At 34.9% G+C, this 16,155-nt stretch overlaps 1 protein-coding gene across 25 annotated transcripts in view; it reads left to right on the top strand.

Moving 5' to 3' along the window:
* Nucleotides 1-16,155, top strand: part of TENM3 (teneurin transmembrane protein 3) — a 1,327,252-nt gene that overhangs the window by 729,376 nt on the left and 581,721 nt on the right. For all 25 annotated transcript variants that reach the window (XM_072037263.1, XM_072037264.1, XM_072037262.1 and 22 more), the window contains one exon: nt 4,242-4,399. The gene's annotated coding sequence lies outside the window, so the exon portion shown is untranslated. The remainder of the gene's footprint in view (nt 1-4,241; nt 4,400-16,155) is intronic.

Below are 16,155 nucleotides of genomic sequence, written 5' to 3'. Positions count from 1 at the left end.
TATCAGTCAGCTAAATTGAAGAACACAAAGTAGTCATAAAATATTATGGATATCTCCTTTGTCCCCCACAATTAATAAATGTTTTAAAGATATTATAATAATATAATAATTGAAGAATTTTACTATTACGTTCTTCACAGTATTACTTAGCTAAGAATCAAAGAAGTTATAAAAAAAAACAAGTAAATTTTCCTAGTCATATGTCAAAATTGATATTTTTTCATTTAATGTTTCATAATGTATCTCTCTTTTTGTTCATATGAACTAACAGAAGTTGAGATTAAGAAAGTTTGGAAAAAAATTGACAACTGGAAAGGCTAATTGAGTAGCATAACGAGGCGGCAAAATGATGAAATAAAAGTTATCACATACAGGTGCATCCTAATTTAAAACAAACTCTTCTCTTATTCATTAGAGTCAGCAGTGGTTGTTGTCTTGACAGTAGAAAACACTGTGGTATGGCTGTCTGATTAATAACTTCCATCTACAATTTGGTTGTTGCTGACTACAATGGAATCATTTTCAAAGTGACTCCAATGTTGTATGATAAATGGATGAATTTCAGTAAGAGGGTTTGATCCACAGATAATTCTGGCCACGGAGAAATTTTTGTGCGTTTTCTTTTGCTGTTACTAAACTGATATTTCTCACTTATATGACATCACTACCATTTCAGCAGCAGCTGATGATTACAGTCAGTAATAGGATTTAAGGCTAGGTAATATGTATATCAGCTTATTGTCACCCTTTGTGTGAATATACTAATATTCAGCTTTAATTTTAGATTCTAGCAATGTTTTTGAAGTGTCATCAGTTTGATGTTTCATCAGCTTCCGAAGAATGGACTATGGACTGAGATCCTCAAATTCCAAACCCATAGTCAGTTCCTAGACTGAATGGCTAGTATGTATGCCGTAGACTATTCAATGCCTCCTGAGTCTACTCACTTAAGTTTACATCTCATAGAAATGTCATAGAAATCCCTTAGGTTGTCTTTAACCAGAGGAAATAATATGTGGATGGTGGAAAATGGATCAAGTGTTATCATTGTTCTGGTCTCCATATGACAAAAGCAAACAAATAAGGTAAAGCAGGATGAAATGAGCTCAAATGGAACTATTCAGTATTTGTTTTTCTCCCTAAAAACAAAAGAGTGATTTATTGAGCACAGAGAGAGAAAATAAATACCCTTAGGTATAAATATGAAAATATTTGTCTTGTTGTTGTTCAGAATGTTGCATTTGGGAGCAGGTAAGCCACTGATCAGTATCAGTGGGATTGGGAGCTCTCCACAATGATATTTATCAGCATTTGGCTAATGTTATGAACGCTGGGAAATCCTTGCCCACATCTCCTGTTAGAAGTTTATCCGCAAATTTAGATGTTAATGTTACACTGGGATTTAATTACTAGGCACCTCTGAAAATCAGACTGTAGGATGCAGATTAATTGCAATTAAATATAAGCATTGCCAAGATGCTCAAGCTAGGAGCCTAGGTGCCCAGTGCTCCCTCTACAATGAGCAGAAAGACAGAAGCTAAGCCTGGCTTGATCTCTGGAGATGTCTTTCACTTTCTGTATTGACCACAGAGAAAACTTTGGACAAGACCTCAAACTTTCATAAAAAAAGAAAGAGCTTAAAGTTAGCCAGGAGACTGCTTGAAGAAATAGTAGTCTTGTTCCTCTTTCTCATTGTCTATGCAATGCAATTTAATTGATACATCACACTCCTAAGTTCTAAGAAAAAAAAATGAATTGACGTTTTTGTATTAATATTTCCTGCGAATCCTTCTGCCTTTAAAAGTTGTCTTAACGGTAATACATGGTAGCTTGTGGCTCTCGGCAAGCCTTGTGTCGAAGGTTTAGTGCAATCGTGTTGACATTCTGCCAGTCTCTTGGTGAGAGCTGCTTGTAAGAAGCCTCGTTGTTGAATCTGATTCACTTTAAGGCAGGTCACAAATCTCAGTCACAGTTCAGTAGATCATCCAGCTTTTATTGTCTGAGTTAGCCTTTTTTATGGCTGCTTTCCAAAGCAGTGTTCTGGAGTTTGAGTTCAGAAGAGACAGGGCTGAGAAGGCACCGTGCTGCTATCATGGAGTACACTGATTCTGTTCCTGACATTGTCCCTTGAAAATAACAGCAAATTAAATCATTACAAAATTCATATCATTGTATTTAGAGGTGCAAAGGTTCTCTGTCTGTTCTGGAGCTTAATGTGTCCATTATCTCTGCCATCCTCTTAATTAAAAGAAGCAGATGACAAGAAATGTGCTAAATATGACTAGCAGGAGATTGCAGACAACAAAACTTGCTGCTTTGCTTCAGTTAAGAGACCACAAGTGACAAACTCTGTAAATTCCTTTCCCTTTCCATTTAAAAATACTTACCTATGGACTCAGCCAATAGAAAACATGGCCTTTCTTGAAATCTTATCATCGAGAAAAATAACTTCAGTCTACAGAGAAGTAGCTGTGAGATTCAGTAATATGAATATATCCATAGCAGTAAGATATACTGTCTTCAGTACTGTAGTACATCAGAAATGATTCTCAGAATACATGTTGGAATTTTTAAAATATGAGTTTCAGTACTAACATCCAAAGGATGCATTGCTGTGTACTGCCAAGAGACAGGAATACCCCTACTCAGAAAATTCAGGAGAGTGCTTCTAAGTCTCTTATATAGCAAACAGTTCATGGCTGGAAAAAAAATCCGTAAGAAAACATTTGCAAGAGTTAATGATATGGACATAAATTTTATGAAGGACATCAAATTTTTGTCCACATTTTTCTAAATGTCTTTAAAAGACTGGATGCTCCTTCACTGTAGTATTAGTTTCATCACATGTTATTTAGAAGACAATATTTTAAATATTCTACCAGCAATAGCTACAGTTTGTTTGCTTGTTTTGTTTTGTTGTATTTGCTGCTGTTTTTCATTACCTGTCAGGTATATTGATTAGGTAGGAAATTACACATATTATAATATGTGTTTCTCAAACAGGTATTTGAGAGTATTTCAAACGGGGATCTCAAACAGGTATTATCTGTCTCTTAAAGATATTTACAGATACCTTCATAAGAGACTATGAAATATAATAGCAATGAAGAAGGTCATAACACTTGTTCCAGTACTCTAAAATGCATAGTAAATCTTTTCCTCCTTCTGATATGCTCTCCTTGTCTGCTTTTTTTTTTTTTTTTTTTTTTTCTCTGTGTGATAGCCTTCTTTATTAATTATATCATGTAATGTTTATGTTAGCTTCAGTCCTTTGGTAACTGTAATTTTCAGAACACTGAAATCCCACTTTTTATGAGTATTTCTTTTCTTTTTCCACAGTGTAGTTTGACATTTATTTTTTTCTCTCTAATCCTTACTATAGTAGACTGTCTGTTGTTCTAGTATTTTTTTAGTTCATAATATTTCTTATTTCAGCCATTGACAAACAAGGTTCTTCTTGTTCTCTAGAATATAAACTTGTTTCCTCTCTAAATTTTATCTCTTTTCACACCTGAGTTATTAGCTGACATGTTTATTTTCCAGACCAGCCTTTAAAATTTGTTTTCTTTCCCTTAATTTATAAATGATATAATCAATTATTTATACATTATTTCCCTAGTGAGTCCTAGGCAGAATATTTGATTATATTTGATCCTCAGACAAGTCAATCCACAAGCAAAGGCAGCTGACACCAGTTACCCCAGCTAGTTATTAACCTCTCCTGGGCCTTGACGTGTTGAAGGCCAACCAACAACTGCCTACGTATTGTATCACTCATTGAATGAATGTGATGAACGTACAAGTCCCTTCACCCCCTTTTGCTGAGCTTGCATTGTTTGCCCTGTTGCACCTGCAGTCAGAAGACAGCCTGGAACAGAAAACTGGCTAGGAGAGAGAAATATAGTCTAACATCAGCTGTGTAATAACTCTCCATCAACATTAGCTCAGCATCAATAATTCGACAGGGACCTACTACTAATGTTGGCATTCATACAACCTGGCTGAAATTTGAGTGGTGTCCACGTAACGTTTCAGAATTTGTCTAGTGTTTCAGGCAGACTCATATATACTGGAAATACTTTTATATTCTGAACTTAAGAACAAGCAAGAGATTTGTGCCCTTTGCATTGTTACTAATAATGTCCCATTACTTTCATTTTTTTTTCACTAAAGAACTAGTTTTATATGTATATGACACACTGTCTTCCAGACTCTAATTAAAACTTATTTTTGGTCCTTAGGTGGAAAGACTACTCTGCTGAGATGAGCTCTTAATTAATGCACAGAGATCCTGAAAGTCCCACCTCTCACCAGTAATGATTGACATCCAAGGATACATAAATTACACTAATTGAGCTTTCCATTTCTACATTTTTCTGCAGCCAACTCATCAGAAAAGGTAGGTGAACAGACCACTGTAAGGAAAGATATTTTGCTGTCATCTGTATTTTCCTGAGGGGGAAAACCTTGCAGAGCTATTGAACATTTATTACATGGGTGTCAACTCCTCTGTTCATTGTTTAGATGTAACATTTGCTTTACTATAAAAATGAGCATTTTTAATTCAGTCATGTACACTTGAATAATCACACAGCATTCACTACTGAAAAGGAAGAATACCTTATAAGTTAGCGGGCAACACTTTCAGGGATCTCAAATACATACTTTATGAATCAAAGTTCTTTAGTATTAAAACAAGATATTTAGCTGCATATGAGTGGTGTTTTATCTGTAAATGTTCTTTTAATTTTGACCCACACTCTGAAGTAGAGATTTTATAGTATTTATTAAGCAATCATTTATTTCCATGTTTCAATGCAGTACTGTAATAATGAACCTTACTTTGCATTTAATTTAACCCTGTTATTCTGGAATCAGTTAAGATGAAGTCACTGAGGTCATTGAATAATTACTTCTGAGCTAAAGTCCATTGAAACAAAAATTTACTGATGAGAACAGGGTGGATGGAAAGGAACCAATAAAAGGTGCTAGAATATATCAGAGAGATATTTGGCAGAGGAATTACATTGTAAATGGCATATATGAAGTATTAGCAATCAACGAAAAAATTGGAAATGAGGCCAAACATATGCCTATGGAAAGATTCCTCTAGGGTTTAAACAGTAATTTAGGGTATAATGACAATTCACTTGGTCTCTGGAATCAGCTTTTGGCTGATTTATTTTTTTTGTCTGAGTAAGTTTGAACAGTATCAAATGAACTTATTAGTTCTTTATTTATAATATGTATTTTGGATTACTTATTAGAAATTTCAGTGAAATGTGAGCTCTTGAAATAGATATCACATTTTCAATAAAGAAATTTGTCCACTTTCAATGTTCATAGATTACATTTACCTGGCATCTATACTCTTTTCTAGAAATGGGAATGAAAGCATTCAAGGTGTGTAAAACATTTGAACATACATTAGAAAAAATATTTTAGGATTCTAAAGACAAGCCTACAGTTCAGTTGATGTGATGTGTTTGAGAGTTAAAGGAGTTGCAGTTCCTTGATGAATAAACATACTGGAGAAGATTAAATACTTATTGACATATCTTTAACTCTTGAATAGAAACAGATAAGGCTGTTTGTATCTAGATGAAAAGTGAATAGATCTGTGGAAAAAAATAATGTAAACAGATGTTGGCTGGGTGCTGTTTAACTTCTAATTGAGATTTTTGAAACTTGGCCTGCTCAGAAAACCGCAAGGGGTAATTTAAATCTATGCTTCCCACGGAAGAAAAATCAAATAGCTGTGTGCCAAACTCTCAGGATGTTGGAAACTTTATAGTTTTGAGGTGGTGAACAAAGAACCTCCATTTCAGTTTGTGTTCTTAGAAACAACAGCAAAGCAAGACCTACAAAGAGTAGGGAAAAACAATCTCTAAATGGTGACAGGTTGTAGTGATACCTAATGCTGTTTAGGAAAAAGCCTGCAAGAAAAGCATAAAATGTAACATTCTTCCTAATCTTTCAAAACACCATTTGGCTCCACTATACGTGGTCACAGTAGAAACTCCTGACTGTTATATTTCTTTTGTAATTTGTTTTATCCTCAGGTTAAGGTCTGATGAGACCCTGAATTGTTCTGGTTAAAATGTTTTAAATGTTAAATGTGAAAATGTTTTAAAATGTTTTGAACACAAATTAGCACAGTGAATTACTTTAAAATAGAGAAGATTCAGAACAGGACTGAACAGAGAGGGTTTGTAAGTCAATCTCCATATGCTGTACTTTGTCCTTGTAGGTCAGTTCACTCTTCTCTGTCCAGGTATTCCCACTGACTTTTTCAGCTAGGACAAACAATACAGTCTCTTCTGATTTTTTTGGGAAAAGTCTCTCACATCCCATTCCTCAGAGGTGTGGCTGTGAGTTTGCAACCTGTTCATCTCAAGAGTCCGCACTCCTTAGCACCTCCCTGCTTGCTCTGCCTTATTTTGTATTTCCTGTTTTCCTGCCTTGGATTCAGGTGAATTAGGTCAATTTCCCCCATGAGAATTATAGAGAAAGGAACTGAAAGGAAAATTAAACGCAGGATTGAATAGGGCAGGTGCTGGACAGAGAGAAGTCCTATTAAAGGAGTCCATTGATTTCTGTAACATTCCCCTTGTCTCCAACAAGGTTATAAAAACATATATTTCCTGTGAAAGACTGCAGAAGAAAACAAACTGGAAATATGGTAGCAGAGTGACATAGAGTTCAGGTGTTTATACTTTTTCCTGTAAAAATGTGAGGTAAAAATGAAACAAAATTTAAATACAGAGTTAAGAGTACAGAGACAGAAGCAGATCTTTTTTTGAGAATTTCAGCAATGTGACGAATTTCTATGTAATCCCAACTCCACAGAACATCTTTAAGTTAACACCTCTGGAAAGAAAAGCTTGTTGTTATTTCATCTTCTTTGTGACGTAACTCTTTGGACAAAGTAACACACTACATTTTTTTGTATTTACCTGTAAGCTGTGTTGTATTTGTAATTTCCATATTGCATGTATGGAGGCGTAACACCTCAGTATTCACTACATTTTTCTCTTTATCACTGGTCAGTTGGAAAGAATATGTACTCTAATTTGCTGCTTCGAGAAAGTTGAGTTGTATAAAACCTGAACAGTTTGGTAGGAACAAAATGTGTGAACTTCTGAAGGAAAGCCAAGATGAAACTTGGGCATGGTGTCACAAAACTGGAGGTGTCCTGCTCTCTGCTTCTGTACAGTGTAATACAGACCCTAATCTGGCAGGGACCAACTTCATTATCATGCCGTCAGAATTCATGTGTTTTTATACTTAACCAAATTGCAGTAGCTCACTCTGAGTTTCACTAGACTGTATCTGCCGAAATATTTATTACCAGGAAACATAAGCATACATTCAGAATGTTGGCAAGTGTTTTAAACAGTAGTTAAATTGTATTTTGTGCTAATTCAAAAGAATAATTCTAGCTATAGCACCAGCTTTAAAGATCATAGCAGATGTCAAATCAACCAAGAACAATGTATACCTCTTGCTTATGATAATGAATTAGACATTAATGATAGGTATTTCGTTTTGAATAGTTGCAACAATAAATTATTCTCAGGATACCATGGTAGAGCCTAGTCTCCTTTGGCTTTTGGAACCAGTAAAATAACAGAACATCAGTCAAGTTAATAAAGTGTGCCCTTATTACACATTCTGCATCTGTACATAAACTGCCAGCATATGATCAAAGACTGCAGCTGTTTCAGTTATATCACAGTCACATCATAGACATTTTATAGTTACAGCAGAGAGTTCCAGGGACAACCCAGTCACCTTGCAGACATACAGAGTTCAGTGCAACCTCATTAAATTGCACCTTGGTATTATATGAAACCTGTAGCACATCTATCAGGTATGATATATATAATTTCTGTATTAATTTTTTTGTGTGTGTATACTTTGCCTTTATTTCTTCTCAAGAAGTCCAGGCTTTTGTTCACACAAAATTTCAGAGTTCCATGTCTGCATATTTTAATTTAGAATTGGTAGTTGCCAAAAGTAAAGGATTATTAATAGCCAAATGGCTGTGTTGTATCTCACACTTTCAGGCAGTGTGAAGGAATTTATAAAATAATGAATATTAATTTAAATAATTATATTGTAAACTGGAATGTTGAAGCATGTTTTCATAGCTAGTAACGTATTTTCTGTTTCACCTGGTGGACAAGTTTTTCACTTAAGTCAGTGAGTTTTTCCATTAACTATTACAGAACTGGAATATCACTTAATAATCAAATATGTTTTAATACCAATTGATAACCTTTTCTATATTATCAGGTTTCAGTATGAGAAACATCACAGAGAGAAATTCAAGGAGTTATTCCTGAAAAAGTATGTTTCATAAATTAGTTAATGTTGAATACAGAATAGCAATTTTTCTATATTGCAGCAAAAATAAACTGCCAGCTACCTTGTCCTGAATTTTAAAGACACTGTAATCTATGTCTCATTGTATATACATTTCATATATAAATTTACCATTTAGGTAGTCAAGCAGTATAACAAATATGTAGGAGCCAGTTAATCAGAGATCTGAATCCTAGTATCTTTTCAAGGATGAATTGCTGAAGCTAAATGAAGTAAAAAAAATACCCTAACGGTTTATTAACAGAACAACTCTAACAAAAAACACAACTTTGTGTTCTTACCTACTTGTCCTGCATGTATTCTTCACACTTAACAGTTAAAGAAGGAAGCATATGTGCATCTGTTCTGATAGTTTTCAGTGCATGTTAAAAAAAGAATGTGTTGTAAAACTAAAATATGTTAGGTGGGATAATAATCTATTATGGTAACAGTCAAATTGCTTGTCGTGTCATGAAGGGTTATGCTTTAATTAAGCAATAAGGCATGACAGGGTGTGAATTACAATGTAATAATTCTTGTCTAGTGTATTGTTAGGCAAGAGGCCAAAGGACTAGTGCCACTGAATGCTGCAGGAATGAATTATTATGCTGTAATTTAAACAATGCAATATCATCTGCAATCATTGTAAAATGTTACATTTTAAATTATAAACAATTCAAATTATAATTTTTCTATACATAGTAATACCCCCTGATAAAATATTTTGTTGCCAGTGTTATTATGGAAAAGAGAGACTTTTCTATATGTTATTGTACTTAGATGACAATTTAACTCCAAAAAGTATTGTTTCTGAGATCTGAAGGATGCTATGATGATATCATCTTTCCTAAAATAAACAGAAGAGACACAGCCCTGAGGAATCAGGAACAAATGTTCTCTATCTTTCTTTTCACCGGACAGAACTAATGTACAGTAATTAAAGTCAGAGCATTGTGAAACTCCTCTTTCCTGGAAGCTTTGCGTTTAGTGGAGGCTTTGTTATTATCTCTTTACCTTTTGAAAGCATAATTTTTCTTCTTCCCATTCTTCCTTATTGGCACCTTTTCTGAAGACACCTCATTTATAAAGCCCTTCAATTCATCTCTCAGACTAACTGTTAAAAATACATCCTGCATTTTTCTATGATTTTTTTTTCTCCTGAACATCAGAGGAGAAGTCAATAGGAGGAGGACAAAAACACAGGAATGTGAGAGCTCCTATATACAATATATATTATATTTTCTGCTACAAAGGATATAGTCATAGATACCGTAACTAGCGGGAAATGTTGATAAAAAGGTATGAGTTCTGCTATTTTTCTTCCTTTTTCTTGCTTATATATAATATACATATACATATAATATCCATAATCATAGAATCATATGTATGTATTATATATACATATATATTCGGGTATCAAAATGCATGTTGTTGACTTTTCTAATGCATGATGTTTACCTCTACTAAAACATCATATAGTATTGTCTGTTTTGCAAAGTTATTTCACAGTTAACATGTCTGACTGGAAAAGGTCCAATGGATTCCATGCCTTAATTGAGATGTGTGTACAAGACGATTTTTGAGAGAAATGGAAAAGCTCATCTATTGACACATTTATTTGTATGCTTCTGGGCAGCCTCTGTCAAGTCAGAAGTCTCTAAAAACTTTCTTGTCCATTGTGAGATTCAACAGAAGTGTATGAAAATGAGGGCTTTTCTCACTAGTTACCACTGATTTACATCACTGCCACAAAAGCAATACAGCTTCCAGAAGCCCCAGCTCTGCAATACAGTACAACTCCAATCTAAATCTCTCCCTGCATTCCACAGTCTTTTTTTTTTTTTTTCAGTTGCATCTTCCTGTTCAATCTGAAGATGACTATTGTCTTATCCACTATTGGAAATCAGATATGGGATTAATTTGCAAGTTGCTTTTTCACTCCTTAGTTGACTGAAGTTTGTTGTCATTAAGTAAAATCATAATTTGCCAGTTGACTTAATCACTCAACAATTAATTTCTTTCAGTGTTGCAGTTTTTACTGTGGTTATACTAACAAATATTTGAATGCTTTCTTATATCATCTCTTCTATACAGTAGCGTGGATGTAGCAGTAGATCTTGTGTAAGAAGAAAGTTAGCATTTAGGTCAGTACATGAAAAGAGACATTTTTTCCATAACACTTGAAGCAAATTTGTCTTCAAAGGATTCTTTGTACCCTAAGAAAGTCTGTCACTATGACAGAGTTCACAGGAGGAAACAATTGGTTTAATTTTCACAAGGGTTAAATAGCTTCCTCTTCTTTCTAGGCACAATTCATCTAAAATAAAATGTATTGTGCTTCTGATATGGTTTGCCACAGTCAGCTGATGAATTTGCGTTCGATTTCATAGTGATTAGGAGGGCATTTCTACTAGTTAGCTTTGAGCAAACAGTTGTCTTTAATCTGAGACTGCAGTCAAGATATGTGTTCACACTAGATTATTCATCAGTAAAACATTTTTAATGCCTCCAACTCCTACAAACTGTTTGATGTTTTCACTAACTTTCTCCATTTTTCTAATACACAAATTTGTGTAAATACTCCATAACTTTTGCAGAAAAATAAAGCAGTAATAAAAAATGTTCAGGACAAAGGATAATAAACTGCCAGTTGAGACTTCTCAGTTTTTCAAAATAGAAGTGCTTTTGAGATTTGATTAGCAATGACATATTATGCGACAAAAGAAGAAAAAGGATTTAGAAATGGAAACTAAAAATAGTTGTGTAGTAATTTAATAACCTGGCAGATTTTATTCCATCTGTTAGGAAGAGTTTGAAAGCCATTTCCTGCTGCCACTCACACCGCAGAAGCTTCAGAGTTCAGAGATGGAATCAAATACCTGATGTGAAAATCTGCTATTATGATTCATATCCAAAGATTCATATCAATATCCTTGCCTAGAATATTGTGCAGGGTTATTTAAAAAAGATAAAGTGAAGCCAAAAGTTTTGGATTATTATCTGTCTTATTGTAGATATCACACCTTGGTGTGTGGGGGAAAAAAAAAAAAAAAAAGACCAAATGTATTATTTCCTTGGGATTTACAAAAATTATGGAAACTGTACTACATAACTGGACAACTCAATATAACAGATTTCTTGTATAGGTGGTCCAGTATTCAATTCAAATTTCATGATCCTGTTTTTGGGGTGACAGGACAGTATTATTTTGGGTTGTCCTTTATTGCCATACAGACCTGATAAGCAAACTGGGGGAAGGCAGACCATCATGTCAAATTATGTGGACAGAAGGTGTGAAGGAGAATGAAATGTGTGGTGTAACCTTTAGCTGACAAACTGGACTTCCATACCACCATAAATTAGTACTGATACTCACTGTGTCCTAGCAATAGTACTGATACTCACTGTGTCCTAGCAATAGGTTATCTGCAACAGCTCAAATGTAAATGTCTATACCTAGTTAGATAACTATGATTTGGTATTTCTAGATGAGATCTCACAATTGTTTGAGAGACATAAGAAGACATTATTTCTTTTTTTGTCTTTAATAATAGAAAATCTGTAACACTCCTGCTGATGTTCATCTAAATTAGAGTATCAGATGGCAAAGCCATCTTCATTAGGGGAGTAAGAACATAAATTAGAGTTGGACATGGGTACAACTGTCTAAGGGCGGTACAAACTGCCCTAAGTGCTAAAAACCCTTGCTACAAGACAATGGTCTTTTGCATTTGGTCATTTAGAAACAATTTTGATGGAGAACTGGAACTTCACTGTCAACCATTGTTGCTTGTGTTTTTTGTTTTTCTTTCTTTTCTAAGCTGGCCAGAAGAAACACAGATAAGTGTGTTTATATCTGAAAATGTACAACTGATCTAGCTTCCCGTTAGATTAAATCTTCTTGAAAAATTAAAACCCTTATGTAATGTACTTTCCACCCATTCACACATACTTGCATGCTTTTTGCAAGTTTTAAAATGCTCTCTTGCAAGATTATGTTTTATTTCACCTGAAATCACTTGTTAGAAAAGAAAATGAAATAGTTCATTTTAATCAAAATGTAAAGGAGTATTGATAGCAGTGTTTTTTTCCATTTCTTTAAAAAAATAAAAATAAAAATCACCAGTATTTTGCAGGAACCTTTTCAGACACATGATGGAAGCAGGATGAATTTTTAAGTTCTGAGCCCTGTATTCTCATACAGGCCACTTAGTATCATAGCAGGTGCTGGTTCTACAGGATGGACATTTATGTAGATGTTTTCAGAACTGGGCGTGAACAGTAGTATGAGGATTTAAATTCTTGCGCTACGTTATTGATCCACAAAGCTTTCTGCTGTCAAGATACACTTACGTTCTGCCTAGTCTATGCAAAGCAGATGTGATATTTACAAATACAGATCAATTTAAATGGCACTGGTGTTAATGATATTCACAAGCACAAGAAAATCTCTCATTGTAATGTTTCATGCTAAAATCTTTTATCATTGCTTAAGATTGCCTGCTGGAGTAATTAAAACAATAATACTAGATTACTGTGCTGAAGCTAAACTCACGGTGGGTTAATATGTTTTCATATTGAAATCAATTTTTTGTCCTAGTGAACAGGCCTTGGACTTAATAGGACCAGCTCAAGCAAACCAATTTGTTAATGTGCAAGATGTGATTTGTGTGTGTTCTGTCTGGGCTCCTAAAAAGGATGTGTAACTAGCTGTAAGCAAAAGGACTCTTAAGAGTTGACTCATGTGCCCTTCAGACTTTAAGTAGAATATGAACAGCAGTTTCAAAAAATACAGCATGAAGCTAGCATGCTAAAAGTAGCATGAAGACACAGGTTTCCATATGGAACAGCAAAGTTAATAAGTTCATACAGAGTTTCGTTGCATGGATCAGACACATGCGTGATGTTATTTATTTGGTGTTGATTTGTAGTAGAAAAGCTAATGTTTGACACTTCCTTTGTACGTGGCTTTTTTTAAGCATTCCTCCCCTTACCCTTTGACCCAGCATTAACATATGGGCAGGTATACCCTTTGATACAGCATTTACATGTATTTATATCACTTGATTTTGGTGTAAACAAATGGACCTGGAACATGACTTCTTTGCATATGCATCCATATTATACCAAAGATTTTTAGAAAGAAATAAGAAATTCAGAATGTAAATATATATGGATACCTGGAATCCATAAAAGTGTAATCTTGGAGAAAAATAAATATTTTAATATTCTTAACGTTGCAAAAGATCTGACAGTTTAAAAGTGATCTCGGGAATTGCATTTGTATTATTTAGCTAATATTTCTAGTTCCTTTTAACCACTTTTCAGACAATTGATCAGATCAAGCCAGATTTTAGCCTTTTCGTTTATAAAGCAAGTGTTTTTTACATCTCTGACTGTGTGCTGTACACCTCAAGGTGGCCTGAACTGCCAGTAGGAGTAATAGGGGTGATTAAACGTTGTCACAGGGGGTTAGATGTGGTGCTTTCTTCCCACATGACAGGCTGTGACAGTCAAGCAGCACTGAAGCAGAACAAACGACAACGGCAGTTTGCTGCAAGCACTGCTACTGTCAGAACTCCTGCTCAAAAGCTAAATGCTAGATATTCAACTCAGGGAAGTTTCAAATAGACCATGCAAATTTTAGTTTAAAAAATTTCCCTGCAAGTAAGTAGTGACATGCATTAACTGCAGAGATTGTGTTGTTACATGAGTGACTGTTCAACGTCTTGCACTGGCCATGAGCATAGTTTATGAGTGATGCTGTCGATCCATTTACATTTGTGCTTAGCTGTTCCTGTTATGTGAAATCTGCCCAGTTTTGAGAAAGCTGGCATTCTCATGTAATTAGAATGAAGGCTGTCACTACTTTTTAGGGACTGCATGCTTTTGTCCCTCTGAATGACTACCTACAGGATGCTATGAAACCATGTACTCAACTGAGCCCAGGATAAAATCGCATGTATTCAGATATGTCATACAAGCTTCCATTCCTGAAGGAAAGGGACTGTATGGAGACTTCAAAACAGCAAACTTACAATTTTGAGCAGATTCCTTAAAAGGCAAAAGCTAACCAAGAAAATGCACCCCAAAATTAATTCAAGTATAGCATTCCAGGCTTTTGTAACATGGCAGGACAGGGAAATTGTACAGAAGAAGAAATCTAAACATCTTACTAGTCTACATAAGGGAGTGGCATACTATGATTTTTTTCCGTATATTTTAAACTGAATTTCAACAATATTCCAAACACAAAAGAAAAGCAGTAGTGTGAACCTACATAAGTTTGTATTCAAACCAATAAAAACAGATAGACGGGGCCTGGAAAAAAATTCAAAAGAACCTCTATGAAATGTATAGAGAGACAATATAGGTAACAATGTTTTCATTATTCTAATATACTTCACTTTTGACTACATAAGAGTTATACTTACATTTCTTACTACTCCCACATAAGTAATGTAAGCAATAAGTAATTCTGAACAAACTCTGCCTTGAAATTCTCAAGTTGTAGTGTGTTGCTACTAGCAGAAAGCTTGGTTGGAATTGTCTCACTTAGCTGTGGATGGTTAAAGCATTAAAGGTTACAGCAATGTAGTTGAGTTTGCATTGAAAATACCTCTTTCAGCAGGACTAAACATCTCCTTTCATATTTCATTATTTAAAATTATTCCCCAGTTTTGCCATTTCTGTTCAGAGCTTATCTTAACCATAAAGGACTTATTTTTTTTAATTGTACCAGTCTTCCTTAAAGTCTTCCTTAAAGATATGGTGAGCAATGACATTTTAAAAAAAAATTTGGCATGCTTTTTTTTTTTTTTTTTTTTTTTTAATTCTGCTAACCTCTATATATTAGACATGTAAAGCTTTACATGCATCACCCCATTTTCACGTATATTCACAGGTCATGACTACCTAGATAGGGACTTCTGTTTGAATTTTAAACTGAATTAAGGGAAGTCCTGTCTCATTAAGGCAAGAATCACCAAAGCTTGTCTTGGATCTGGTCATGTGCGTCCCTTCTTCAGTGTGCTTTGCTCACACTGCTGGGCATGTTGCCTCCTGGCAGCCCCTGAATTGTGCTTCCCCGTTATACCAAAAGCAGTAGCAGCTGTGATAACATTTACAAGTTGAAATACTGATATGACACTCCACTCTTTCAATGCAAGCGTGATCCATGCTAAAATATGAGTTCAGTTTCTCGGACATACCTGTCCTTTTCTCAGCCCTTTAATGCCCTTGTTCCTGATAGGAGTTGAGACATGCTGGGAGGAAAGGATTTGTAGGCAAAAATGCCTGAGGAACTATATGGGGAGCGTTGTTTCCATCTGGTGAACATTGTGTGGTTCGCCAGAGAAAAACTCAGATCCATCTGTCTTTTCTGGGTCTGTCAGAAGAGGTTGCTCTCTAATAAATATTACCAGTGTTCTGGACAGCATTGGGGGTGTTATGAGACGAAGTGGGACTTTCACCAAGCACTAGTAAATTACAAGTCGCCTTTTAGAAAACCATTTCAAATGCCGGTGTCTTTTCCTCTCACATCTATTCCCAGATTTTTGCAGACCCCAAAATTGTTGGTCAGTGGATGGCATAACGTGGTTAATATGTTTCACTGAGCTAGCACATCCACCCTGTAAATCAAGTTGGGTTTACAAGAAAAAGGGTTATATTTGCCTCAAAAATTTCCTTCATATTCAGAATTGTTAATACCAACCTCAACAAGAGTAACATCTGCTTTATAATTTCTATCCATGAAATTATTACCTAAAATATAAGATGAGGCATTGG

The sequence above is a fragment of the Anas platyrhynchos genome, chromosome 4 (assembly GCF_047663525.1).
Source record: "Anas platyrhynchos isolate ZD024472 breed Pekin duck chromosome 4, IASCAAS_PekinDuck_T2T, whole genome shotgun sequence".
Classification (NCBI taxonomy): Eukaryota; Metazoa; Chordata; class Aves; order Anseriformes; family Anatidae; genus Anas; species Anas platyrhynchos.
This window is presented reverse-complemented; position numbering and strand designations above follow the sequence as displayed.